The sequence below is a fragment of the Phoenix dactylifera genome, chromosome 12, assembly GCF_051530095.1.
Source record: "Phoenix dactylifera cultivar Ajwa chromosome 12, Ajwa_hap1_PhDact_Kaust_v1.1, whole genome shotgun sequence".
Lineage (NCBI taxonomy): Eukaryota > Viridiplantae > Streptophyta > Magnoliopsida > Arecales > Arecaceae > Phoenix > Phoenix dactylifera.
This window is the reverse complement of record NC_143201.1, coordinates 13713249-13726783: the sequence shown is the minus strand read 5'-3', so window position 1 is coordinate 13726783 and position 13535 is coordinate 13713249. Positions and strand designations below refer to the sequence as shown.

Genomic DNA, 13535 nt, shown 5'->3' with positions numbered 1-13535 from the left:
TGTTACCATATTATTACATTATTGGTTTGGTGTGATATGTTCATTATGATGCGTATTGCATAACAAGATAGCTTGGTATCAATCTATACCAGGCGGTATAGATTGATACCAAGCTGAATTGGGTAGTTTTACTCAATTTGGATCAGTTCAAACTAGTATAGATATAGATCAGTTTTGATTAGTCTAGAGCAATTTATCAAACTAGAAAAAAGATCCGATTTGACATTGGTTCAATAAGACCTTGTCCACCTGGACTGGATTACCAGCTAATTAGCCCAACTGTGGGTTGGGCTAATGTTCTGCACATACTAGAAACAGTAGCAGACTCTAGATGGGAGTCTCTCCTTGCCAATTGGTCGCCCTGTTCCACTTCCTTATCATAGCCGAGTCCTCTTGGCGACTGCCTATGACTGCACGATGGAGCTTCGGCTGCTAGTGAGTGGATCGAGCTGCAATGAAACCAGTCCTCTGTTTCAGGCTGACCTTTATTCATCAGTTTTCTTTCTATTTTTCTTTCGTCTACCCATCAACCATCTATGTTGGCGTTGTCGTCGTAGCCTTTGTTGGAGATTGGACCTCTGGCTGATGCCGATCACCACCATCACTAGCCTTCCTTTACCCTTTAGTTCAAATGTCAACCCTCCCCGATTTTATTTCTTGCCTTCTCACTCTTTCCTTCTCTCTTTCTCTCTCTCTCTCCTTTCTCTCTCTTCTCTTCCTGTATCTTTCTCTCTCTACATGATTCAGCTGACCCCAACAGGAGGTTCCCACTGTGGACCTCAGGTTGACCCCAATAGAGTGTCTAAATCAGCATTGTTGCAACTGCCTGCCATGTCAACCTCCAACCTAGCTTTCAGGCATCTCTAAAACCTATCATTGACGATCCCTCTCATAGCATCTTTGCCCCAATCGGATTCTTGCTTCGTCATCCACTAGTTGACTCACCTTGATCTGACCTCTGGGCTATCAGACATCGTTACTCAGCCAGTTGTGTCTTCCTTTTTCTTTATCTCATACTTTTCCACCATCGGTTGTAATCACTTTATAATTTTTTCTGATTTGGTTGTATAGTGACACATCATCCAAACAAGAAGTTGTGTAGGTAAAATCCTAACTTCATTATTTATTTAATTTTTGAATTGAGGCAAGATGGTAAAATCTCGGGTTAAGGATGATTTGAACATTAAACTCCGAAGTTAGGAAATTAGCCAACAATTTATTAATTGATATTGCTCATAGTTGATCAAGGATGAGTTGGATCTACATTAATTATAAATTAATTAGACATGTTAGATGCAAACTAGTAAATGTTATATCTAGATTTGTTGCCAATAGATGTAAAGACCTCTATACGAGATCACCTGTATGTATGTATGTGTATATGTATGTATATGCATCTCTCTGTGTGTATATATTTATTTATGTATTTATATATCATGTATCAATGAATTTGTTCTACATGGGATGTGATTATGGTTTGTTGCATGATCGCCTGTATACACACACAAATACATTGATGATTTTGTTTTTGAATGGAATATGTAATAACCTAGAATTTTTTGGGGGCTCGTGGGCCGGCCCGAAGTGGCCAAGCCTAGCCCGATCCCGCGCACCTAGCCCAACCTATGGGTTTGTGGGCTGGCCCGAATAGGCCAAGCCCAAACTCGTCACGTGCTTGGCACATGTGGCAGGGGAGGGAGACTCCCAATCGGAGTCTTTCTCTTTCCCTATTTCTATTTCCCTCCGATTCGATCGGAAGAGGGGTCTAGGGCAATCGAAACCTACCATGTTTGAGCCGATCTTCACCTACAAAAGGATCTCTTCCCTTTTTCTTTGGCATCAACCTTGGGAGCTCTTCCATTAGAGGCTTAAATCTCTAAGTATTCCGTAAGAGCAACTCAGGGTTTTCGTCGTCGATCTGGCCGGAAGAGCTCGTCGGAAGCAAGGTTAGCTACCTCTCCTTTTTTTGGTCTTTGGACCACTGTTCTCCTTGAATCTGGCCAGCAAACTGCCGAATTGATGTTAAACAAGACTCCTCTATTTTGGTGTTTTTCTTCTTTCATTAGGTCAACCGTTGCCAGGTGTGGTGCATCGCCGGCACCTCCATGGGTCGTCGACCACGAGTCGTCGCTAGGGGTGGCAAAATATGATTCGGCCCGCCAATCCGACCAGTGTTCGATCCGCTATAAATGGGTTTGGATTTGGCCTAAACAAATTCGGATCGTAAACAGATTGACCAGTTTAATCTATTTCTTAATTAAATTGGATACATATTTTATATGTCTGATCCGTTTAATTCGTTTAATATATAGATCCGGTTGGATCAGATAATCCATTTAAAAGGCCTCTCGGGATCGCCTCTCGCGAAATCGACGGAACAGGGTCCTAGCTACAATCGAGGCGTCCAGCTGCTCCAGCAAAGCTGGTCTTCTCCACTCGCTTCAACAGGACAAGACGTGGGATGACCAGATGGAAAAGTAGCCATCCTCGGTGGCTCGGTCCTCCCGCCCATCCATTATCCATAGGACCATACCAGATAACCAGAGGTCCAGAGGACTAGAGCAGCAGTCGGTAGAGCGGCCATCGCCCATCATTACAGCCTTAGGACTTCTAGACTTTCTCAGTGACTTGGATTAAACTCTTCTAACTCTTCTTCCTTCCTCCTTCCCCCGTTCCCTTGCCGATCCCATTCTCCCCTGGCTCCAGTGAGCCTCCTCTCTTCCCGTCTCTCCAACACCTATTCCCGTTCCCCTCATTAATGGGTTTAACTCGCTCGTCTCAGGTCCATCCGCAAGGCGTTCGATGATTTCAGAAGAGATCCTAATGGCACCACCGCCGCTCACCTCAAGAATCTCTTGGAAGACTGCATCAACAATTTTGCGGATGACGAGCGCTACCGCAACGACATCAGATTCTTCAAGATCTGGATCCTCGATGTAACTATGTAAGCCCTCCTCCCATCTCCTCGATGTAACTATGTAAGCTCTGTTTCTTCTGTTTGTTGGTGTGGTAGGGTGACGCGATTCAAGATTTCAAAAGGGTCCTCGAGATGCTGGAGGTGAAAGGAATTTGTCAAACCCACTCTCTGCTCTACGAGTCGTTATTTCATGCTTACATAGGAAATCTATTGGCGGCCCACGATGCTTATCATCTTGGCTTGTCCAGTACAGGTTCACCTCTTCTTGCCTCCTTTTATGTTAATTAGATTTCTCTCTAGGACCGAGCAACTACTTTTTGAAATTATATTTATTAAACAGGTTAAACAGGCCGAATTATCTGTTTATTAAACATGACAGGTTCAGGTTGTAATTTCTGGTCTATTTAATAAGCAGATCAAATCGGATTTATGATTTTCTGACCCGACCTGCATCTGATCCGACTTGTTTATGTCCGACTCGACCCGATTACCACCCCTAGTCGTCGCCGACCATGGGCAGCTGTCCGCCGCTGAGCACCCTCCTCCCTTCAAGAAGAAGGAAGAAAGAGAGAGAGAGAGAGAGAGAGTCTCTCGGTCCTATTTTTCTCTTTTCTTAATTTCTCTTTCCTCTTTCTAGTGTCTCTCTCTTTCTATTGGTATTTTCTCTCTCTAACTTGATCCGAATAAATCTTTAGTTGAAAGGGTTGTTGGATGGTCTAGGGTTGCTATGTGATGGTGGATCCTTTACTGGATCAGTAGAGGGTTCTGGGTTATTGGATACCTCATATAAATTTTGATGTTGATTTAGTTCTGTAGGAGAATAATCTTTTGGACAAGAGAACATTGAGCAAGGTTCTATGCACACCTGTTTGTAGATCGCGGTGCGGGCAAATGATCAGTTTGTTTGAGTTGTCAGCAAAGAGATAAGAATTCTTATATACCGACCTGCATGATATAGATATTTTTGTACCTATATATGTATGTTATACTAATGATCCAGATAAGTAAGAAGCAAAAATAGTTTTATGATGGTGTTTGTATTAAATCATATTTTGATCAAATGTGCTTATGATTAATAGTATGATGGACGTATATACGAGTATAACTTATACTTGCATAATTGGACTAATGGATGTGGTGCTCTGGACTAATCATATTATATTGATTCATCACATGCAAAAAATGTGACCATAGTTAGTTTTAAGCCGATAATAAAAAGAAATTGACGTGTGAATATGAACTTGATTGAATGAATAAGGACTTTGGGCTTATCTCGTTATCATCGGTTTTGCCATCACATACTGGAAATGTGATACTGTGGCAAGCCCCGTCACAGGCTGAAAATGTGATACTTTGGCAGGCCCTGGTAAAGGCTAGAAATGCAATATCTTGGCAGGCTCCATCATAGGCTGAAAATGCGATACTATTAGTTGTCCTATCACAGGCTGAAAATGTGAAACTATTGGTTGCGCCGTCACGAGCTAGAAACGCGACCGAAATTTGGCTCAAAGTCGAAAAGATAATTGAACCGGATAAAGTTAAAAAAGAATGGAATGAAAAGCATTGAAAATACTATTAAAGAATTATGAGATATCATATAATATATCACTCTTGAGTAGTCAGATTTCTATTGATATTTGATGTATATATTTATACTGATTATTTAAGCATTATTCATAATCAATTTGTGATTTCATGAAGTGTGTAATGATTTCTTATGGTTTTTAAAGTTATATTATTATTATGTTAGTGTGGATATATGGAGATTCTTATTGGGCTGTAAAGCTTACATTACTTCTTTTTTTTCAAAGTCGCAAGATGCAAGTTTTGATGAGTTGGGCACGGAGTTCAAGTATCAGAGTTATCAACTAGTTAGTTTATTTTTCTTTGATAATGATGAACATTTGAAGATCATGTAACTGAACTAGTTTGATTATTTGGATATGACATATTTATTCATTTGGATTAATTGATTAATTGTGGAGTTATTAGATTTTTGTTCATCATAAGCTTTGCATGAACTTTAGGGCACTGCTCCAGGGCTCATATGGCTATATTACATGGTCGACCTAGGTGATGGGTTCAGGTTGTGATAGAATATGATACCAATTGCTTTGAGATTCGGTAAAGAATATAGCATTAGATTATTTTTTTTTGGTAAGAATAAAATTAAATAATTCGATGGTTTAGTAAGAAGGATTTTAGATTAGCCATGTTCTTATGGTTTGGCAATCACAAGCTAAAGCATAACACTATGATTTGTCATCACACGATGAGGCATAAGATCATGGATCATCCCTCATGGGTGAAAAAGTGACACTTTGGTTTGTTACTATAGGCTGAAGCATGAGATTAAGGTTCTCAAGTCATAATCTGAAGATTGATATTTTAGTTTGTCATTGCAAGCCAAAGTGTAGGAGTATGAATTGTGATCACAAGCCAAAGTGTAACAATTTTGATTGCTACTATGGACCAAAGCATGGGATTATGGATTGTCAATCACAAGTCGAAGTATGATTGTAGATAGTCTAAAGCTGAAAAGATAATTATTATCGACTCTAATCTTGCTAATCAGAAAATGGTAGGTAAACTATTATTTGATATATCAGTATTGAAAAAAATAATTATTTTGATGATATATGATATACTATTCATGACTAGAACGATTATCTAATGATATCTGGTGTGTGTGTGTGTGTATGCATGTATATATATACCGGTTTGTTTGAGCAGTGTTGGTTAATTGGTATATAATTTTATGATATTTGCATTTCAAGTATTGATTTTTTGCTATTTTCTATCTTTACTAATTTATATTGATATATGTATGTGTTGGGGGAATGCGGTTTCCCCCCCAGTACATGGGAACCTTGTCACCAGAAGACCGCATGACGGCCGACCTTAGACGGCCGAGGTCGGCGTCCGACCTCGGAACTTCCGACCCGGAGAGCTCCCGACCTCGGAAGTCCGTCCTCGCCGCCCACCTACCACGGCTGTACCCTTCCGAAGTCTGGCCGGGGGCCATACCCTACCACCGCCTCCAGCATTTAATACGCATGATCTCTGCAAACCCACGGTTCACTCAACAATTAATGCACATCTCCGACTCACTCAACAATTAATGCACATCTCCGACTCACTCAACAATTAATGCACATCTCCGACTCACTTAACAATTAATGCGCGTGGCTCCTATTATCTACGGATCCTCAGCTCTCCACGGCAAATCGGCTTAACAGGGTCCCGTCGGCCGTGACAACTCTCTGATCCCGGCCTCACCTCCGACATCAATGCAATGATTCACCTGATCACATGCCAACTCAAGCAACATGCTGAGTCGTACGACGGCATCGCCCTATCACATCACAGGTAATCCGACCCCCTATAAAAATGGGACCCTTCCTTCCCGAGGGGGGTTGAACTAAGAAAACTTGAAGAAAAACAGATCTTCCTCCTCTCATCTTTAAAAAACAAAGCCCCCCTCTGACTTAAGCATCGGAGGGCCGGCGCCAGAAGACCCGGCCACCGGCTTTTTTGCAGGCACCCCTACGGAGGACGCCGCTCGCCGACGGATCGCCACCCTCCTGAGCCCACCGGAGCTCCCCCTCCTCAGCCGACGACCGCCCCCGGGTCCAATTTCCAGCAACAGTTGGCGCTAGAGGAAGGGACCGTGTCGCGATCATGAAGTTGAGAAGTAAGGAAGCCTCCAACATTTTCCGACGTCCCCCGCAGAGTCCTGGACACTCCGTCCAGAATTCGCCTACTCCGGCTGACCCGGTTCCTCAGGTCCAGCCGGAACAATTCAACGCCCTGGTGCAGCAAGTCCAGGCCTTGGCCGCTGCCGTTCAAGGCCTGCAACGTGAGGAAGCCATACCTACGCTCCCCCCACAAGCCCAGATCCCGCCGGAGTTTCCTCCCAACGGCCCGATTTTTCAAGGCCAGAACCTTCATGGCTCTTCCAGGGCCAACAACGAAGGGCGGGTCTCCCCCCAGAGAGAGCTGCCGGAGGGAAGTCTCAACAGAAGACCCCAACTCTCCGAAGCTGAGTCGGCCCCGGACCACCATGAGCTGGAGCAGACCACAGTGACAATTCCCCGGATTGAGGAGCTCGACAGGTAAGTCGAGCACCTGGAGCGCCAGATTGAAGCGCTCCACAGCAAGAAGGCAAGACGGGAGGGGGATTTCGAATTCACCACCAAGTCTCCCTTCTCCCGCCAAATCGAGGACGAGTCGGTCCCCTCGAGGTTCAAGATGCCTCAAGTGGAGCCCTACAGCGGAACTACCGACCCCCTCGACCATTTGGAAAGCTACCGAGCTCTCATGGCACTGCAAGGATCCTCGGAGGTCGTGCTCTGCAAGGCGTTCCCGGCGACCCTCCGAGGGATAGCTCGGCTTTGGTTTTCCGGGCTGAAGCCGAGCACGGTATCCTCTTTCGAGCAGCTCGGCAGGCAGTTCGCTACCAACTTTGCTGCCAGCCGACGCCAGCGGCGGACGTCGGACTCCCTCCTAGATATCAAACAGAAGGAGGGGGAATCCCTCAAGGAGTATCTCGACCGCTTCACCACCGCCACGTGGAAAGTCCATGAGCTGGACCAGTCAATAGCCATGTCGGCACTAAAAATTGGAGCTCGTTCCTACCGATTTCTCTTCTCTATCGAGAAAAGCTTCCTTGCCGACTTCACCGAGATGCTAGCCCGAGCTCGGAAGTATGCTAAGGCAGAGGAGGCTATCGCCTCCAGGCGGGGTGCAACTGAACCAACTTCAAAGAAACAGAAGAAACGCCGCGAGGAGCGCGGCCGCCAAAGAAGCCGATCCCCCCGCCGAGAGAAGAACCTCCCTCGGCTGAGAAGCCCGCCTCGACAGCAGGGACAGCCTTGACAGAAGACCCCGCCTCAGCCAAGGTCCCCACTGTGACCTCGGACGCACTCGGGGAGGTACGAGAACTACACTCCTATCAATGCACCCCGGGCCGAGATTTTGATGGAGATTGAAGGTCGGGACTTCTTCCGACCTCCGCCTCCTATGTGGGATACAGAAGTTCTCTGCAATCCCAGGAAGTATTGCCGCTTCCACCGAGACCGCGGGCACGACACGGAGGACTGTTTTCAGCTCCGGGATGAGATTGAGGCGCTTATTCGCCGCGGAGTACTCAATCGGTTCGTAAGGAACCGACATGAGGAAAGAAGGTCAGTGGGAAACGCCGCACCGTTCGAAAATTCGGATGACAACGGGCCTATCGCCGGCACCATCAATGTAATTGGAGGAGCCTCGGCTGAAGGATCAGCCCAAAAAGGAATCTCCCCGAAGCGCCCGCGCATTTCTAAAGTCATCTCGTTCTCGGACGAGGACTTGAAAGGGGTTGAGACCCCTCACGATGATGCTGTGGTCATCTCCATGATTGTAAACAAATTTGATGTAAAACGTGTCTTAGTTGACAATGGAAGTTCAGCCAATATTTTGTACTACCACGCCTACCAAAAAATGGGATTACCGGGAGGCCAGCTTCGGAAAATTAATACCCCGCTGGTCGGGTTCACCGGAGACTCGGTCCCAGTTGAGGGCGAGGTCAGCTTTCTTGTTACGGTCAGCCTCGCTCCCCAAGAAAGCACTGTGAGGACGGACTTTCTTGTGGTCCGTCTATCCTCAGCCTACAACGCTATCCTTGGGCGGCCAGGGCTAAATGCCCTCCGAGCCGTGGTCTCGACCCGCCACCTACTGATGCAATTCCCCACCAACCAAGGAGTAGGCGAGGTCCGCGGGAATCAGCTGGTTGCCAAGCAGTGCTACATGGCGACCCGCAGAGCAAAGCAACCAACTGAAGCGCCGAGTCGGCGAGAGTCATCAGCAGAGGCGCCAACACAGGCAACGGGCCCCTCGCTGCCCATAGAAACCCTGGACGTGAGGGACGACCTCTGGAAGAAGCAAGTAAAGCCCGGTGAGCTTCTCGTTCAAGTTCCTCTACGAGAAAATTTTTTCGAGCTAACTGTGCAGGTCGGCTCCGGCCTTGGCACTCGCGAGAGGGATCACCTCATCAGCTTTCTGCGGGACAATGCTGATGTCTTCGCCTGGTCGCCTGCCGACGTACCAGGAATTGACCCTGAGGTCATGGTCCACCGACTCCAAGTGAAGCCAACCTGCAGGCCTGTAAAGCAGAAAAAGAGGGGCTCTGCCCCGGAACGACAGCGAGCCGCAGCCGAGGAAGTAGATAAACTCCTTGAAGCCGGCTTCATCGGGAGGTTTCCTACCCAGACTGGCTCGACAACATAATCCTCGTAAAGAAGGCCAACGGAAAATGGCGCATATGCATGGACTACACTGACCTGAACAAGGCCTGCCCGAAGGATAGTTTCCCCCTTCCAAGCATCGACCAGCTCGTCGATTCTACCTCAGGATATCAATTGCTGAGCTTCATGGACGCCTTCTCGGGATACAATCAAATCCGAATGGCGCCAGAAGACGAGGAGAAGACGGCCTTCATCACCGACAAGGGCACCTATTGTTACAAGGTAATGCCATTCGGGCTGAAGAATGCTGGAGCCACATACCAGAGGCTGATCAGCCAATTTTTTGAAGATCAGATCGGCTGAAATATGGAAGTCTATGTGGATGACATGCTAGTGAAGAGCCGAGCGGCGGAACACCATGTAGCTGACCTCAACGAAACATTCTCCAAGCTCAGGAAGTACCAAATGAAGCTCAACCCAGCGAAGTGTGCGTTCGGAGTTACCTCGGGCAAATTTCTGGATTTCATAGTGATCCAGCGTGGAGTTGAAGCCAACCCCGAGAAAATCCATGCGCTGCAAGAGATGACGCCTCCGAGGACAGTCAAAGAAGTGCAGCGGCTCACCGGGCGGGTCGCCGCCTTGGGGAGATTTGTCTTCCGGTCGGCTGAGCGCTGCCTCCCTTTCTTCAAGATCCTTAAGCGGCCAAAGGACTTTCTACACATCACTCAAATTAGTATTATTGCTAACAAATGATGATAGAAGTGCTGTATTAATATTATATTTTTGTGGGGTGCAGGTGATCATAAATTAAAGTTAAAATACGCATTGGGTCCAAAAAGATGCATCACCATATGTGACTAGCCAACCGTATGGGTCAGCCACATTTGCACACTAAAAGGAGTATTAGCAGACCAAGTTCAGCCTGATGGAGCAGTAGCCAAAGGGGCCTAGATTCATTATCCGGAAGGATCCAACGGTCCGTGGGATTCATAACAGCATGCCCATTATCTTCCAGCATCTCGTGCATCCCATGCTTCTGGATCCGTATCTCATCTAGATCCCAGTCTTCCGCGATCGGATCTCCTGGCTTCATTCACCGTCTATCTCTTATGGATTCGCATGCAACCAATTCCCAGCATCCCGACCTCGAGATCCAGCCGTCCGTGAGCCAGCATTGGACTCCCCAGCGATTTCAGCGCCCTGTATCTTAGCTTCCTCCCGTGATCAGCTCGTTTCCGCTCATCCACGCGTTCATCCAAGTCCCAACAAGCCTTCCGCGATGCAAGCTCCCGAGCGCCTCTGTGCATCCATTTGAAGAAGATCAGGATCCCACGCACCTCACGCGCTTCAGCTCCAACCGTCCGCGTGTAGGTCGGCATCCCGTGATTTCAGCATCGGCGACTAAGCTTCCGCGCGAGCATCTCCGCATTCCAGCCGTCCGCGAAGCACTCCTCCACGTCCAGATCTCAAGAGTTGGATTCCTCAGTGATTTCAGCTCTTCCGTGATCCCAGCGTCCGCGTTCACAGCACATCCTGCGAGCCTCTTCCGCATCTCTTCCCCAGATCCTGCAGCCGTCCGTGGCGATTCACCCGCAATCACAGCCTCATCCAGCCGTCCCTCCGCATCTGAAGATGATCAGCATCCCGGGATTTCCGCGATCAGCTCTCATCCGAGCGTCGATCCCTCATCCAGCCGTCCACGTCCGAGCTTCCATGATTCCGCATCCAGGTATCTTGCAGCTGGCATGAGAGATCCATCAAGGGGGATATATAAGGTCTCTCTCGGTGGGGGAGGGGGGCTCATTCTTTCCCATTGAAAAAAAAACAGAGGAGGGCCTCTGCCATCCGAAAAGAAAAAAAAAACAGAGGAGGGCCTCCCCTGTTTCTGAAAAGAAAAGAAAGAAAGGAAAAGGGGAGAATGAAAGGGGGACTCATTTTTAAAATGAGTGGCTGATTTCTTAGGAAGGGAGATGGAGGAACCTTTGATGTATTGCTCTTTGAAGTAAACTCTAAACTTTTGCCTTGAATGAATTATATTTACTGATATGTTTTTGATCCATGCATAGTTATTTCGTAGATAGCACTTTAATGGATTATGATTATTGATATATGGATTGCTTTAGTATTTGATTCGTCGTAGACGTAGAAAGCACGACGAATGCTTTGAAATTGAGTTCATATGTTCATGAAACATATACCATGATTAGATCTATCCTACAATTCATTTTTAATCAAGAACCATAGAGTTTATTTCTTGGATGCAATATCATCAAGGGGGATTCCAGATCCCTACCATCTTTATTTCATAGAACTTTGTTTATTGATATATTATTTTCTGCTTTTAATTTCTAAAAATTAAAACATCATTTTAATTCATAAATTTATTGAATTAATTAATCTGAAATTATACTAAGTAATCTCATATATATTTCGTTCCCTGAGGATTCGACCTCAGACTCCTTAATTTACTACTTGTGCGATTCTCCTGCACTTGGGAGAACAATTTTATTTTTGCATCAAGTTTTTGGCGCCGTTGCCGGGGAACGGCTTAGTTATTAGTATAATTTTAGATTTAATTAGTACCCTATCAGTTAGATTGAACATTATAGTAAAACTAAAACTGAAAAAAAAAAAATTTCTGCTGTTTTTATTTCCTGCACAGTCTGCATCAAACTCTGATATCTGTGTAATGCACCGTCTGATTGGACTCAAATTTTGTCGGCTGGTGTAGGACACAAGTTTCTTTCATCTGAACGGTCTGATTGATATTCTGAGATTTTTACAACCATTAAATTAATATACAACCTTGCTGCTGTCTGCTTTGAATTTTCTGTGTTTAATTTTTTTTAGAATCAGAATTTTATTATCATCATATCTCATTAACCCTTGTTGCTAATTGAAAATTGATAAGAACTTTAAGAAAAGATCAAGGGTAATCATTGAAAAAAAAACAAACAAATAAATAAACTCTAAAATTTTGTATGCTAGGTTGGAATAGGGACAACACTGGACGCCTGAATCGACAAACATTTGACAATTCCTTAGATCATAATATTGAAAATCTTACGCAAAATCTCAGATCTGGTGAGATGGCTGATGATGTAGGAAGTCACCATGGTGATGAAGGTAGACCCCCAGTTATGACACTTCGACAATACTTACACCCTACTAGGACTAGTCAACCTTCATGCATGATTATTCCTGAAAATGTAGGACACTTTGAAATCAAACCAGGAGTAATTCAATTGCTGCCCAAGTATCATGGGATGGAATCCGAGAACCCTTATCTTCACCTTAAGGATTTTGAGGAAATTAGCATCACATTTAGAGTGCCAAATGTATCGGAAGATGTCCTTAAATTGACCTTGTTTCCTTTTTCTTTAAAGGATAAAGCCAAAACATGGCTGAACTCCTTGAGACCTAGATCGCTAGGAACATGGCATGATATGCAAAGAGAATTCTTGAAAAAATTCTTTCCCGCACAAAGGACTAACTTTTTGAAAAGGCACATTAGTAATTTCCAGCAAAAAGACCATGAAACATTTTATGAATGCTGGGAGAGATTTAAAGATTTGCTTCTCTCTTGTCCTCATCATGGGTTTGAAACATGGAGAACCATTAGTTTCTTTTACGAAGGGTTGTCTCCACAGTTGAAACAATTTATAGAGACTATGTGCAATGGTCTATTTCTGGAAAAGCAACCCGATGAGGCATGGGACTATTTAGACTCTCTCGCAGAGACTGCACAATTATGGGATACAGGGGATAGAGTGAATAAACCTTTGCCTAAGACTACTAGCATTCCACACGGGGGCCTTTACAACCTTAATACTCAGGATGATATTCAAGCTAAAATGGCAGCCCGTACTAGGAAGGTAGAGGAAATTGAACTTAGAAGGATTGAACCCGTCAAGACCGTAGAACATAACAGCGAGTGTTGTAGGATTTGCGAGATGCCTGGCCATCTCATCACTGATTGCCCCACAATACCTGCATTCAAGGAAGTCTTGCACGATCAGGCCAATGTTATGAATACCTATCAAAAATCTTTCAATAATCCTTTTTCGGGTACTTACAACCCTGGATGGAAGAACCATCCAAATTTCAGGTGGAGGAATGACCAACCTCAACAAGTATATAACCCAACTCCTCCACCTCCGCACCCTCATTATGCACATGCACCCCCTCAAAAATCCAGTCTCGAAGAAACTTTGCAATCTTTCATGCAAGGTCAAGCTAAAATCAATGATGAATTAAGAAATCAACTGACAATGCTGACCACTGCTTTAAGTGCTCAAGAGAAGGATAAGCTACCAGCTCAACCACAACCTAACCCTCAAGTCTACGGCAGTAGCAATGCATCATCTTCAACTTCGCATAAAGAGCAAGCAAAG

At 45.2% G+C, this 13535-nt stretch overlaps 1 long non-coding RNA gene and 1 pseudogene across 1 annotated transcript; one reads left to right on the top strand and one right to left on the bottom strand.

The window, feature by feature from the left end:
* Positions 1–2393: 2393 nt before the first annotated feature.
* LOC148700440 (uncharacterized) lies at positions 2394–3962 on the top strand. The gene is made up of 4 exons (XR_015971917.2): positions 2394–2705; positions 2783–2944; positions 3040–3170; positions 3297–3962. It is a non-coding gene; the product is annotated as an uncharacterized LOC148700440 (long non-coding RNA).
* An 8682-nt stretch (positions 3963–12644) lies between these two features.
* LOC120112070 (small nucleolar RNA R71) lies at positions 12645–12742 on the bottom strand (annotated as a pseudogene).
* Between the last annotated feature and the right edge of the window lie 793 nt (positions 12743–13535).